Below are 15,894 nucleotides of genomic sequence, written 5' to 3' on the forward strand. Positions count from 1 at the left end.
TCCAGAAGAGGGTTTCAAGAGTATCACACCTTTGTTGAATTCCTCCAATTGCAAGTTGTTCTTCACGGATTCTCAGTTTCAAATCTTCAATGAACCACCAAGATATTTTCTCTACTATTCTCAGCATTGAATTTGAGTGGTGGAACTCATGATTGAAGTGAATTGTGAAGGAATTGGAGAGGGGCTTGGTAGAGAGAAAAATTCTGCAGAACTTCAGTAAATTCTAGCCTTCTCTCTTCTATGAATCAGAGAAATTGAAGAGTTTTTATCAATCTTCTACATGCAGGCATTGATCAATTTCAGTCAATGCCACTTTAAGGTCAAAGATTAAGTGGGCTAGGTAGTAAAATCATGTGTAAACACATCTAATTTTCAAGAAATTGGAATTTCCCACTATCAAAGTCATTTTTCAATTTTTAATTTGATTTAATTCAAAAATTAAATCTATTTTAAAATTCAATTTCTAGAAACTGAATTTGAAAATTTGAAAAATTAATTTGATTTTAATTAATTAAATAATTTAATATCAAATATTAAATTAATCACCACCTAATTTTAAACATGAATCTTATTTATGTAATTAATATTTAAATCATCATTTAAATATTATAAACTCTCCAATTTTGTTTAATTTCGATAAATTAAACGTTAATTATATCAATATAATTATACATAACCTTAATCTGAAATTGAACAATTCAAATTCAAACCCTAATTTGCAATTTGAACATTGAAACCCTAAATTCAATTTGAACACTTCAAATTGAAATCATTTCAAATTCACTCAATTTACTAATTCAAGGTATTCATGTTTTACTAGCTAGTAGAGGGACCTTATGGACCTACAAATCATGAGCTTCAATGATTTGAGATTAATTGGAAACTCTTTAGACCAAATTAATCAATATTCGTTAACTATCGAGTCACACCACTATAATTCGATATTTGCATTCTCCTCTAGATATATTTGTGTCCACTTGATTTAACCATAATTAGTAAGTCGACCATTCTCAGGTTGTTCGTAATAACGGTTGGGTTAAATATTATTTTACTCCCGAAATTATGTCTTACTCCTTAAGTTTCATTGATCCTCTAATGAACAATTGGTTTGTGATACAATCACTAAACATAATCCCTCTTGGACCAATGAGAGGGTGGGGTCCCTTGTTCAAGGCCCGGATTCAGAACTTAAGAGAACAACCCTCACCTATCCCTAAATCAAATAGCCGTGAATTCCATCTTGCATTCTATGTCTCCAGCTATCCACTCAGTCTTACCCCTGAAATGGGAGGCTTATTGAGCCGGTGCTGTTGAGCCAACCCTCACGTATAAAAATCTAAGGATAATTTCGAATAAACGGGAGTTCATAGTTAGCTCAAAATTAAGATCGAGTTACCTAGGTCATCTAAGCGAAATAGTCAGTCTTAAATAGTAAAGAGTGTTATAAAGTAAGAGTGACTTATTTCTTGGTCCGACCTTATACAAATTCATTATATAGGACGCCCCCACTCCTCATGTCAATACATAAACGAATTAGGATCACTTCGTTTGTAGCACCTTACAACAAATTGTAACAACTACAGAGTGGGCCGCATCCGATAGTGTTACCAAAATAAGGCACCTAACCTTATTTATATAACTATAGATTGTTTTGGCTATTTACTCGAATTTGATCCATTCTTATGTCTCCACATAAAGTTCAAGTATTCATATAATAGCCATGGATCTTTGTTTATTGGAGTTAGTCTTTATAAGTGCAATTTACAAATTCAATAACAACTTCATTGAATCAATGTTGAATAACATCTTCATTGATAATAGAAAATGTTTAATTTTACAAACTGCAAGTTTTAGGACATACAACCCAACACCTTTTATAACATAAAATAAATTTTTTTTTTAAAAAAAAAAGAATTAGTGTCATTCTTCTTTCATCAATGGAAGAAGAAGATGCATATGAATTATAATTATCTAAGTGTTTATGCTAGATAGATGGAAACTCAAGTCCAGGGTATTTTACATAACAATCTCCTATATCAGCTTGCAGATTTGGATAAGAAAAGAGAAATATTGTCGTACAAGGTTATATCAAATACTAAGTCAGGATTTCTAGTAAACACATAAGGTAATTGGTAAAAAGTACGATAATTGAGTAATAACTCTTTATTTCATATGAAAGTGATCCTCAACAGAGCCTGATGCCCAAAAAAACTCACCTAAAAAGCAAAGAAAACAAACTAACATGGAATACAAAACGCTTGAGCTTGAGAAGAACGACATTCTTGGTTACCTTAGCATAATAATTCCTTCCAAACTCTACGTGCAATTTGATATCCACCTAAATCAAAGGCCTTGAATTTGATGTTTTCCAATACTCAACTCCTTGAACGTGGGGTATTGGGTAGGTTGGTGCTGAACTAACCTGTAAAACAAACAAAACCAAGAAGGAAAAGAAAGAAAGAAACTGTTGAATTTCACACGTTTTCCTTTATTTCTAACATTTAGAATACACGTTTCAGCTATTTTCTTCAACCTTACATGAAAAATGAAAAAACAAACTTGATCATTCAAAGAAAGGGCATATACATTCTGGAGCTTGAAATATGGAGAGAATTGCAAACAAAAAATGAAAAAGAAGAAGTAAATCAGATGAACACCAAAGAAGTAAATCATATGAACACTAGAGCTTTTTAAAGTGGTTCAATCATAAGTACCTACTTTCACTGTCCATTAGAGCAATTTTACTCAAATCTCTCTCAAACCTAACTGATTTTTATTTCAATTTTAGAGAGTAATTTAGATAATGAACTTCCTTCATAAACAAATAGCAATAACCAATTGAGGAATTAGCTAGCACTAAGGATTAACTTAAATTCATAGTCATGGTTTTCACACTTCTCCTTTCTCAACTTACATTTGATTTTTAATGTCATATACCATATTTTAAAAATATGTAAACAATCAGGATCCACTTAAATTCATAGCCAAACTAATTCCACCATATGAGAAAAACAGGGGGTGGGAGGGAATCAGAATTAGAGTCAACAACAATGAATACAAACATAAGAGGCTGGAAGTATAGAACTTCACCAAGCTTTGCTGCCCAGACGACGTGGTGGACAAATCCAGAACAACGTTACAATTAGCCAACAAAACCCTTCTCTTGGAACACACCATGGCTGAGATCAAAGCTCTCACAACACCATCATCCGAAGCAATCACACCATCCATATGAAGGGAGAGAAGCGAAACAGCACACACAATCTCAGTTCAATCCAAAGGGAGGTAAAATAAAGTAAAGATATATGTTACTCAAAAAGAATAAGAAGAGAATAAAGAGAGAAGATTGGAGGCATAAGAGTTTGGAAGCGATGTAGGAATTGAGAAAGAATAATGGAATGATAGGGTTCAAGTTGTTGGGAACTTTGATCAATCATCCTCTCGTAATGCAACATTGAGGTTCTGTAAATTGAAAGAGGAGAGCGAGAGAAGGAGAAGAGGAAAGACTTAGGTTTAGAGATAAGAAGAGAACGGAGAAGTGTGAGAACTATAGAAAGTAAGAGTATCATTTGAACGATAGGATTTTTCCATTTTTTTCTGTCAACTTTTTTTTATTTCCCCCGGACATTTTAGCAATTTTTCGCCTTTTTTTCGTAACCTTCAATAGCTCATTTTGGAAAAGGTTGTCTTCAAATGCTATAAAAAGGGTAGTTCTTTAATGAACAAAGGTATACTAAATGTGAGTATATAAATCTAAACCTCCAAATTTAAGAGAAAAGGTACACCTCAATTATAAACGAATTAAGTGCTCATGTGGGTTTATTTTGAGAATTCGCCAACATCCATATTTAGAATATTATATATATATATATCATTAGTCAATATGAGCCTAGCTTAGAGGTACAAAATTGGTATGTACTCCTTTTGAAGTCAAAAGTTCAATTGTATCAATATTCAAAAAGTTTGATTTACAAAAATGTATCTAATCAACTATATGTCTAATCAATTTGTTGCGTATCAAAGTAAATAATATATAGGCTCAAATAGAGCTAGCTATTTTATCTAATACATGGGTTAATTCGTAACTTTTAAAAACTTCAAGGACTAAAATGAAAACACAATTTAAAACTTATAAAGTATAAATAGTTTAAAAAAGAAAAAAAAAAAAAAAGAGAAAAAGGAAAACATAAACACAAGCAACAATAAACAAACCCTAATTATTCTACTAAAACCAAAGAAAAACCACACTAAAATTCAATTGGCCAAAAGCTGTAAATTAAAGCTATTTGTTCAAATTAAAACACAATAATCCAACACCTTAAAGAGGAGAGAGAGAGAGAGACAAAAAAACATACCTACATTACATTGTACTAAAAAAGATCCTTAGCAAAATGTGAAACAACATTGTTGTAAACGATTGCAGGCCATTGTGAATAGACAATAAAAAACACAGTTGCAAAGATATACTATGATGTTGGAGATGACAAATTCTCCATTCTCTTATTCAAATTTCCAACATTGGAGATTTCAATCTTCCCTCTATAAATTAGATACATGCCCCCATGAGTTAACATTACAAATAATTCTTCCCAAAAACAAACAAAAAAATAGAACTAAGAATTATGGAGACAAAAAGTTTGATGTTTGTAATGTTGTTGTGTTTATGTCTTGTAATGATGTCCAAAGCTCAAAGTGCGAGCAATGTTAGAGCAACATTTAACTTATACAATGCCCCACAAATCAATTGGGATTTTAATGCTGTTAGTGTATTTTGTTCAACATGGGATGCTAATCAGCCCTTGGAATGACGCAGCCAATATGGATGGACTGCATTTTGTGGCCCTGTTGGACCTCAAGGCCAAGACTCTTGTGGCCTATGTTTATTGGTATGCTTTTACGTTGGTCTAAAAATATTTTAGGATCTATTTACAATGACTTAGAAATATCGGACTTAAACGTCTAAAAAGGTATTCAAATTCAAACAGAATCAAATGATGTTTTGTTTTGGATACGATAATCTTTCACATTTCACATTTCAACGTTAGACTTACATTGTCATACGATACTTAATACTTTTTTTTCTCTTTGTCACATGTACATTAATTTTGAAATTAGTTTCATTCATGGAGCCTAATCCTATTACATTGCAGATATATATGGATGAAGTATATCAAGACAATTTAGATTTATCTATACCTCTGCAATGATTTGATATTGTCTACTTTGAGCTTAGATTTGCATTGATTTGTTTTAGATTCTAAATTAGAAAGAAGCAAAACTATTAAGCAAAGGGAGATAGTGTCTATAGCATTTTGCATAATTTAATTCTTGATTATTATTTTTTTTGGGCTCATTTCTTAAAATCTTGAGACCTAATATAACATAAATTAATAAGATATTGTAAGACTTCAACGTACTATGTTAATTTAGTAAAAGGGTCGAAGTATTACTCTCTCTCTAATTTGAGTACGTACAGTTCAATTGATCAAAATATATACATTTGACAAACATTCAAAGGTTTGGGTAAGAGAAAAGGTCTCTCTATGAAAAAAATAATGTTAAAGAAAATTAATGCATGAATATGCAGGTGACGAACACTGAAACTGATGCTCAAGAAACCGTGAGAATTGTAGATCAATGTAGCAATGGAGGCCTAGATTTGGATGTTGGAGTAGTTTGAGCAGTAAAGAAGTTGAGGAAGAAGAAAATCAGCAGACAAAGAGGATGATGAAAATAGGGAAGGTTCGATTCTCTTTCCCTTTTCTCTTTTCTATATATTTAATTTGTGTATCTATTTCTATATATTCTTTTGGTATAGAGGTTGTTGCTATATATATACAATTAGTGTTGAATAAACGACAAAATGAAACAAATCAAATCTTCTCTGCAGCAGGTGAAAGACAACCGTTTTAACAAAGTTTGTTAGGGAGAGAGAAGGTCCACGGTATCACTGATGTCAGCTCCTACATGGCGCTTCGTCACCTGCTGATGGGGCTGACTTTCATCCTTGTCATCCCCCCTCAAGCGAGAGGGTAAATCCTTTAGCCTGAGCTTGCTTCGAAGGTATGAAAATGTATCAAAAGGGAGAGGTTTGGTTAGGCAATCGGTCAGCTGTTCTGCAGAGGGAATATAGCGAACATGGAGTTGATCATGAAGAACAAGATCCCAGATGAAATGCGCATCAATCTCAATGTGCTTAGTTTGTGCGTGGAGAACTGGATTAGCAGCTAAGGCACCCACGCCCATGTTATCACACCAGAGGACAGGAATACCTTTTAGAGGGAAGCCAATTTCAGTTAGTAGATTTTTCACCCATATAATCTCTGTGGCAGCTTGTGCGAGAGCTCGATACTCTGACTCAATGCTTGATCGGGCCACGGTCAGTTGTTTCTTAGAAGACCAGGAGATAAGTGTGGAACCAAGATAGAGAAAATATGTTGCAGTCAACTTTCGATCATCAAGACTCGAGGCCCAGTCGGCATCAGAGTAGGCTGTTATATTAAGTTGCGGATCAGAGTTGATGGTGAGACCAAAATGAAGAGTCCCAGCAAGGTATCGAAGCACACGTTTAACAGCTAGCCAATGAACATCAGTGTGGGGGCTTTGAGAAACTGACTGAGTTTGTTAACAATGAAGGCTATGTCAGGTCTTGTATTGGTGAGATATTAAAGAGCACCAACTGTGTTACGGTAAAGGAATAGGTCATGCAGAGGTGTGTCAATGCTTAAGGAGAGTAAGGTTCCAAGTACAGGGGGAGTTGGACAAGGTTTCATATGTTGGAGATTCAGTTTGGTAAGGAGGTCAATAATGTATTGAGCTTGATGTAGATGAAGGCCTGAGGGTGTGTAATTGATTTGAACACCAAGAAATTGACTGAGTTTTCCCAGGTCTTTAAGAGAAAATTGGTTATAAAATTGGGAAATAAGATGATCTATTTGAGTTGGGTCACTACCAGTGAGTATCAAGTCGTTCACATAAACAATCAGCATAGTAATTGAAGAGGAGGTGTGCATGTAGTATAGAGATGTGTCTGGAGAATTCATTATGAAACCGGATCAACAAAGAAAAACTTTGAGTTCATCATTCCAAGCCCGAGGAGCCTACTTAAGACCATAGATAGCTCTATTGAGCTTGCATATGTAATGTGGGTGAGACTTACTTTCAAAGCCGGGAGGTTGAGACATGTACACGGTTTCCTTCAGCGTGCCATTGAGGAATGCATTGTTAAAGTCAATTTGGCGAAGTGGCCAATGATTTGATACCGCCAGTGTGAGTACAATTCTAATGGTAGACACCTTAACAACAGGGCTGAACGTATCAAAATAATCAAAGCCAGGGTGTTGGTGAAAACCTTTGGCAACAAGGCGTGCTTTATACCTTTAGACAGAGCCATGAGCATCACGTTTTAAGCGGTAAACCCATTTGCAGCCAACAATAGATTGATCAGGAGTAGGCGGTACCAGTGTCCAAGTATTGGTACGCTGCAGGGTAGCAAGTTCTTCAATCATTCCTTCTTGCCACTGTGGAACTGCAAGGGCTTGAGAGACAGAACCAGGTTCAGTCTGAGTAAGATCTTCATTTAGCTCAACAATCTAAGCTTTTGTCTTGAAGATACCAGCCTTCCCCCTGTGATCATTGGATGAGTGCTAATGAGAGGTTGAGCTGTAGGTTGTATGGGTTGCTGTGGGGATGATGGTAAGAAGGAGGTTATCAGAGGTGACACTGTAGTAGTACAAGGAGATGCTAAGGGGGATAGTGGTGGTCTGTAATGTGGAGATGATGGACTCGAGATTGGATTAGGTGAGTTGTGAGGGGACTGAGGTTAGGCAGAGGTATTAGTTTCTGGTGAGTGTTGATGTGAGAGCGGGTAAGTAGGGGGTTGGGGGAACCATGTGGAGATTGGTGGAGCTGAACTGGAAGGGATAGAGGGCCAAATGTTAGCAAAGCTTGCTTGGAAGGGAAATTCATCTTCATTGAAAATGACGTGGCGGGATATGATAACTTTTCCATCCTCAGTGAGGCATAGGTAACCTTTGTGTAAAGGTGAGGCACCAAGGTAGACACATTTACTGCTATGGAAGGCAAACTTGTGGTTCTGATATGGGCGAAGATGTGGATACCACGCACAGCCAAAGACCCTGACAGACACCAGATCCAATTTGCTTTCAAGTAGTACTTCTATCGGACTGTTATCTTGAAGAATAGGAGAAGGAAACGAATTAATAAGGAGAAAGGCAGTTTGAAATGCATACCACCATAGATGCAAAGGCATCTTAGCTTGTGCTAAGAGTGTGAGACCAGTCTCAACAATATGGCGGTGTTTGCGCTCAGCATGACCATTTTATGCTGAAGTATAGGGGCAGAAGACCCTGACTTGAATTCCTAGTTGATCACACATATGTCACTGCTTTGTACTCACCCCTCCATCCATTTGCAGTGTGTGAAGTGACTTGTTAAATTGAGTATGAACAAAAGCCTGAAAGTGTCTAAAGGCAGTAGCAGTATCACTTTTCTGTTTTAAGGGATATAGCCAAGTAAATCTGCTGTAGTCATCAATGAACAACACGTAGTATCTATAGCCATCAACTGAAGGCATTGAGGCTGGCCCCCAGAGATCAGTGTGCACTAATTTAAATGGTGTTTGTGCATGAGATAAGAAGTCAGTAAAGGGTAAGTTATGAGACTTTCCAAACTAACAAGCTTCACAAAAATACTTCTCATTATCAGTGATTTTCAAGTTACATCTACTAATTACTTTTGACAAAATTCTAGGAGATTGATGGCCAAGTCGCCTGTGAAGAAGCATTTTGGACAATGTCTTACTAGTTTGGAAAGCAGATGGATGAGGAGACAAAATGGATCGAGTAGTCAAGCTAGCATCTGATGATCTTGAAGCAATTCAGTGCATTATTTATCAACTGGTTGACAGCATCCAGCTAGTAGAGCCCATCTTTAAGCTAGCCTTTCAGAAGTGCTACTCCCAACTTCTTATCCTTAACCACACAAAAATCAGCATGAAATTCAACCACAATATTATTGTCCTTGGCTAGTTTGGACACACTGACTAAGTTTTTGGCTATGGCAGGTACATAAAGTATATTGAGAAGTGAAAGAACACCAGACTTAGTGAGTATATTTGAATGTCCATGACGAGATATAGGAAGAGATGTACCATTTCCAACTACTACTTTATTAGTACCTGTGTAGGTAGAAGAGGACTGGAGGAAGGTGAGATTACTGGTGATGTGCGTGGAAGCTCTGCTGTCTACATACCAGTTGGGGTCAGCGACTGATTCAAGTGAAGCCACAGCTGAGTGAGTAAGCAAAACAGAGGTGTTCTGTTCTTGATTCCTATTTGGGTATGTGTCTGCCTGAGGTTATTAAACTAATGTTGTACCTAAAATAGCAAATGTCAGCTGTATGATCAAGTTTTTCACAAGTTTTGCAGGTTGGTCTAGTTGTTGATGCACCATTCCATCGACCACGTCCTCTGTTACGACATCCTCCTCCCCTGAAATTTGGTGGTTGGGTATTTCCATAAGAGTTACGAAGAGTGTTTGCTGAAGAATTGGAGTTACTATGCACAACGTTGACTGAAGGTGGGTTGGGTGAGAGTGAGACATTGGCCATTCCAGTGATTCCAGTTTTAACAGAAAGCTGATATTCAAACCTCTTCTCATATGACAGTAGATCAGACTGTAAATTAGACCAACGTGTTGTTCCTTTGCTTTGGACTGCTACTACTCCTGGATTGTATTCCTCATCAAGTCCAGCCAGCACTTGTGAAATAAGATCAGAGGAGGAAATAGGGGAATCTGCAAGAGCAAGACCATCAGCATACCGTTTCATCATGGTTAGATACTCACTCATTTTCAAGGCGCCTTTACGAGTCTGCTGGAACATTCACTTGAGATAATCTATCTCAGCCCTGGATTGAACTCCAACCAGCTCTTGAACTGCTTCCCAGAGTTCTTTAGAAGTTTGGAACCTCATAACCTGTATAGCGATTTCTTGGTTCATTGAGTTGTAAATCCAACCCAAAAGAAGCTGATCGACTGCTATCCAAGCATCGTAGGCTGGATTTGGTTGCATTTCAACATCAGACATTGCAGTGATGGTTGGATCTGCAAGCTTTCACCGGAATGGTCACTGGTTTACATTGGAACGAAGCGATTTGGGCAGGGATTTTCCCCAATTAGGTAGCCTTCCAATCGATAGCTCCTAAGAATCGGCCAAGCGAGATTTTGCCAAAGTAAGAAATTTGACCAATCCATCTTGATGGATGTCACTTGATTAAGTAGCTGATTTAAGGGAAGTCCTGTGATGTTATCATTGTTGGCAACTCTAGGAAAAACAGGAGAGAAGAAGTTGACAGCAGGTGTATTCACCATTGTATGCTAGTCTTACATATGCTCTAATACCAAGTTTGAGAGCAGAGAAGTTGAGGAAGAAGAAAATCAGCAGGCAAAGAGGATGACGAAAATAGGGAAGGTTCGATTCTCTTTCCCTTTTCTCTTTTCTATATATTTAATTTGTGTATCTATTTCTATATATTCTTTTGGTACAGAGGTTGTTGCTATATATATACAATTAGTGTTGAATAAAGGACAAAATGAAACAAATCAAATCTTCTCTACAACAGGTGAAAGACAGTCGTTTTAACAAAGTTTATTAAGGAGAGAGAAGGTCTATGGTGTCACTGATGTCAACTCCTACATGGCTCTTCGTCACCTGCTGATGGGGTTGACTTTCATCCTTGTCAGTTTAAAAGTCTCAACACCGATGGAAATGGCAATGTTAATGGCTTTCTCACAGTCAACTATGATTTTGTGAATTGTTGATGCTCATCCTACAAGACGAAAGGAAGAAAATAGGGAAATTTTAATTAATTTTATTCGAAAAATGGTTAAATCTCAATTAGATTAATGGTTTTTATCAAATACTCAAATATATTAAATTATCTGTTTTATTTTTCATTGAATAAAGTAAAATAAATTAAGAGGAAAAATATTCATTTGTACCCTAAACGTTGGAATGTATATTAGTCATCTTTTTTTTTTTTTTCTTTTTTTCTTTTTCTTTTTCTTTTCTTTTTTTTTTTTTTTTTTTTTTTTTTTTTTTTTTTTGAGATCAACAATATATAATGAAATTCATATATCTTATTCAAATAGTGCTTAAAGGAAATTCATACATTTGTTGTTAGCCTTTAAAACAATTATCGGTGAATGTGCTTCTTAAAAACGATTGTAATATAGAATAAATTAGGTCTCTTTTAGTAATCATTTTATTTTTTGTTTTTTTTTTTAAAATTAAGTCTATAGACACTACTTCTATTTTCAAATCTCTTCCTTTTTTATCTACTTTTTATCAATAGTTTAAAAAACCAAGTCAAATTTTGATAATTAAAAAAAAGTAGCTTTCAAAGTTTTTTTTTTTTTTTTTTTTTTAGGAATTTGGTTAAGAATTCAACCATTGTACTTAAAAAAAGATGCAAATCATTGTAATAAATGTGGATAAATAGACATAAATTTCAAAAATAAAAACAAAAAACGATTACTAAATAGGATCTTGGTGTTTAGTCGATTTCAAACTTAGGCAATGAAAATATGGTAAAATAATAGTCGTTTTTAGTCAGTTAAAAGAGACATCACATCTTTTAAGAAGTCTACCTCAAAAGTGCTAATTAACTAGAATTTACAAACAAGTAAGTGGTTTTTTTATTAAAATTTAATTTACAATCAATTTTACCATACACTAAAAAATAGTATTCTTCAGCCTGAGCTCAATCATAATTGGCATGATCTTCCACATTGAAAATTCAATCCCCCGTTCCAAAGTTATTATTAAAAAAAAAAAAAAGTAGTCTTGGATAATTGATAATCACTCTGCAAAATTAATTCCGAACATAATTTTAATCTTGATTTGTTTGATAACATGACTTGACTATGTGCATTTAAAAAAAATACACGAATAATTGTTCACTAACCATTTAAAATCATTGTAACGTTTCCAGAAAGGTAATTATTAAAAAAATTTTGGACAAATATCAATTTATACTCCTAAATATTGAGGGTTGTATCAATTAAAACTGTTAACTAATAATTATATCCATTTAAACCGTAAACTATATCAATTTACATTATCCTTCAAATTTTATTTGATTAATATCACGTAAAGCTTATAATTTGAATCAATTAAACTCCTAAATTTCATAAGTTAATTGATGCGTTTCTATAAATGCGGTAAAATGATTCTGTGTTTGGTCTCCTTAATTGTGTAAACGTATTGTTTTATCTAATTAAAACCAAGTGTAAGTTTAACTAGAGTCTTGGTGAGTCCAAGATCGAACTCAGAGTTTGCTTTCTAAAGATGCAATGAAATGCTTGTTTTGATCTTAACACAATGTTTTGTCAATAATGCGAAAGTTTGGTTCTATTCTATCACTGTTACTAAAATGCTTGAAAAGGGGCGCGATGAATACCACAATTCAAGTGAACCAAGATGCAGAGAGAAATATAAGATTCTAATGAATGAAATAGGGTTGAGAAAAATATCTACTAACACTTCCTAAGCAATGCATGTACCACACGTTCAATCAACCTACTCAAAATCACAAGCTACTCTTCTCAATGCATTCAGCCACAATATCCTATTTCTCGAACGCATGCAATGGGTATTTAACGCAAAAGACGTATCTTTATGTCTAAAGGTATTTCTTTCCTTATTTAGTGAGATCTAAAATCTCTTGCTTTTTCAAACAATAAGTTGTTCTATTTAGAGAAATTTGTCGATTTGATCGACACAGTTTATGAAGCACGCATTAAAAAAGTTGAACGTCAATATATGATTAACTTAGTACATGTTAGTTTCATTTTCCTCAACCCATTATGAAATTAGTTTCTCATACTTGGTAAAAAGAAGATGGATAGACAAGAAAATGTGATGGCATTCACATTAATAATGGAAGTTTCCCAGTGTTACACAACAAAACAAATGCTAATGAAAACATAAAACGAAAGATAAGGGTAGAGAGTCAAGCCATCAAATGCCATTTCTTGCACCTTCTGGCTTCTTTGAATGACTGCTTCACGTTGGTTGTGATGGGGTTGATGTCCTTCTTCCTCTGCTACAAGTGAAAATCTATAGCTCTCACACAAGATTTCTCAAATGGAAAGCTTGGGAGGAAGTTGTCAAGGGGAAGGTGATAACAGGCAGAAATACATGTTATTATAGTACTAAATTATTAAATAATGAAGGTTTGCATTGATAAAATATGTAAAATTGCGTCCAAAAAACATTAAGTTTATAACATTGCGGTCGCATGCGTCCATCGCATGAAAACAGTTAACTATTGTATTTTTGTGCAGAATATGCGTTGATGCAAAGCGTAAAATGCGATCACAAGAAAGCAACGGTCGATCGCAACGTTACCACAAGACTTTGCGGTGATTGGTGCTCACAAATATCTGCACAGAAGGATTTCCGCATAGAGCCACCGCAACTTGGTAGACGCATCTGGGTGAAAAGCATAATAAATCACGATGGGACAGAAAGCTGATGATGGTCGAGTCCGAATTAAGTTGACAAGCCGCTAATGAACTCTAGTTCACTCAACTTTTAGGTGACAAATATTCGGCGCATCAGACAGAGAATTAATGCCATCACATCAGTGCAATTATAAGAAAGAAGACGCCTTTCACCCCGAAGTTCTATAAATACCAAGGGCAACCTTCAGTAAAGGAGTTCAGAGAGTTAGAGAATTTTTCCTCAGAAAGAAACAACCCTGTTCATAGTTTTCCTTTTTATTTAGAAGGTGGAGCGAGAGAAGAGAAGGGAGGCCGGAAGATCGTTTTGGTCAGCTCAAGAGAGAACCCAGAGGCGTGAAAAGCAGAGAGAAGGCGACTCTCACAAGAGTGAAACTATCTTTTGAATAGAGTAGAAAACACAGTGTAAAGTCTTGGGAAGCAAGAGATTGCTACCAGGCTCTTTATTCTTATCTTGCATTGTTATTTTGTATTTCAACTCTTTATCTATAAAATGGAACTTGTTATTCTACATCTGTTCACTCTCTTAAAAGCACGCATGAGTAGCTAACTTTATCGAATGGGTTGAGAAGAACTAAGCTAACATGACCTAAGATCTTCATCGCATGCGATTATCTTGTCTTATATTGCGCCCAACACCCCTTTAAAGCTACTCGAGAGAGAGTCTAAAGAAAAAACCTAAGACTTGAGAGAGCTAAGTTAGAGTCTAGACTCGAGAGAACAAGATTAGATCTGCATAAGTAGGAGATAGGGACTTATGGATAAGCTCTGTTTGCCAACATGCATCGCATGCACCCTAGAGATAGGCTATGATATTATATGGTCGCCTTATTTGTGTGTGTGTCATGTTGTCATCGCATAAATAAGAATAGAGGCTTATGTGTAGGTCCTATAGACTCATCGAATATATCGCATGCGTTCTAGTACTAGAAGCCGTAGCATTTGCGTTGAGAGATGATTTGTTATTGTATGTGTGTTACATGATCGCATAACATGAACGCATCCTAGGAAGTGTTAGCTGAACCCTTTCTCAACCCGTTTCCCGCATATTCATCGCATCTTCCGTATTATCTACTCTTTTCGTAACTCCACCGCATACATTTATTTTATACCGCAAACATCAACCCAAAAACAACTATTTGATTTGTTAGTTACCGCAAAGTTTTCTCGAAAATTATCACTACATACCATTTTCTCTAGTCCCTGAGTTCGACCCTGGACTTACCAGAAAACTCAGTGGAATTTATACTTGGATTCTGCTGAGAAAACTTGTTGCTCAATGCATTTCTATCACCGCATTTCATTCCATAATTTCACCTCATAAACCAACGCATCAAGTTTTTGGCGCCGTTGCCAGGGACTTCGACAATTCAGTGTGCTAACGGTAATTTTTCTGATTTCTTTGCTACTCTCAATCTCTGGCGAATTACGACCCAAAGATTGAGAGGACGTTCTGACAAAGATTGAGAGACAGCCGCCAACAATAACAACCAGATAAAGACAATATGACGGAGCAGCCTAGAAATGGAGCACCAAATGAAAACAATGTCATGGCGAATCCAATCCTACTGGCAAACAATCGCAATAGGCCCCTTCGGGACTATGCATCGCTAAACCTCTACGATTTCTCTCTAGGAATCATGAGGCCTACCTTTGATGGATCATGATTCGAAATAAATCTAGTGATGCTACAGATGATTCAGACTACAGGACAGTTCGGAGGAAGGCGTGGCGAGGACCCGGACGCCCACCTCCAGAGCTTCATAGAAATCTGTAATACTTTTGTGTTCCCAAATATCTCTACTGAAGAAGTTCGACTAACTCTCTTTCCATTTTTTTTGTGTGATCAGGCACGAAAATGGGCGTATTCTCTTGAACCGAGGGAGATTACTTCTAGGAACAAGTGGTGGAGAAGTTTATGAAGAAATATTTCCCACCAACTGAGAATGCCAGGAGAAGAAAATTAATAACCAATTTTGAACAAGAAACTGACGAATCGCTCAGCGATGCTTGGGCAAGGTTTAAGAGGCTGGTAAGAGACTGCCCACATAATGGCGTATCAAACTGCTTACAGATGGAGATCTTTTACCAAGGACTGAACCCTGCTTCGCAGACCGCTGCCAATGCGGCGGCAGCTAAAGGTCTGCTGGACAAAACGTATGAGGAGGCCAAGAATATCCTTGATCGCATTTCAAAAAATCACGAGGACTGGAGAGAAAGCGATCAAAGATTAAGAATTGGAAACAATGACGCAACACAACAGGGCCATCACATCCCTTCAGAACCAAATGACTGCGATGATGAGTTTGATACAAGGCCTCACAATTAACAGCACGGGAGCGAACAAAGG

General features: G+C 36.0%; 1 non-coding gene and 1 pseudogene across 1 annotated transcript; one reads left to right on the plus strand and one right to left on the minus strand.

Moving 5' to 3' along the window:
• The first annotated feature begins 4,622 nt into the window (after window positions 1-4,622).
• LOC120080425 (pathogenesis-related protein PR-4-like) lies at window positions 4,623-10,841 on the plus strand (annotated as a pseudogene).
• Window positions 10,842-15,495: 4,654 nt separating this feature from the next.
• LOC120080619 (small nucleolar RNA R71) lies at window positions 15,496-15,602 on the minus strand. The gene has a single exon (XR_005482573.1). It is a non-coding gene; the product is annotated as a small nucleolar RNA R71 (small nucleolar RNA).
• Between the last annotated feature and the right edge of the window lie 292 nt (window positions 15,603-15,894).

Source organism: Benincasa hispida, chromosome 6 (assembly GCF_027475165.1).
Source record: "Benincasa hispida cultivar pf3 chromosome 6, pf3_genome.v1.1, whole genome shotgun sequence".
Taxonomy (NCBI): Eukaryota; Viridiplantae; Streptophyta; class Magnoliopsida; order Cucurbitales; family Cucurbitaceae; genus Benincasa; species Benincasa hispida.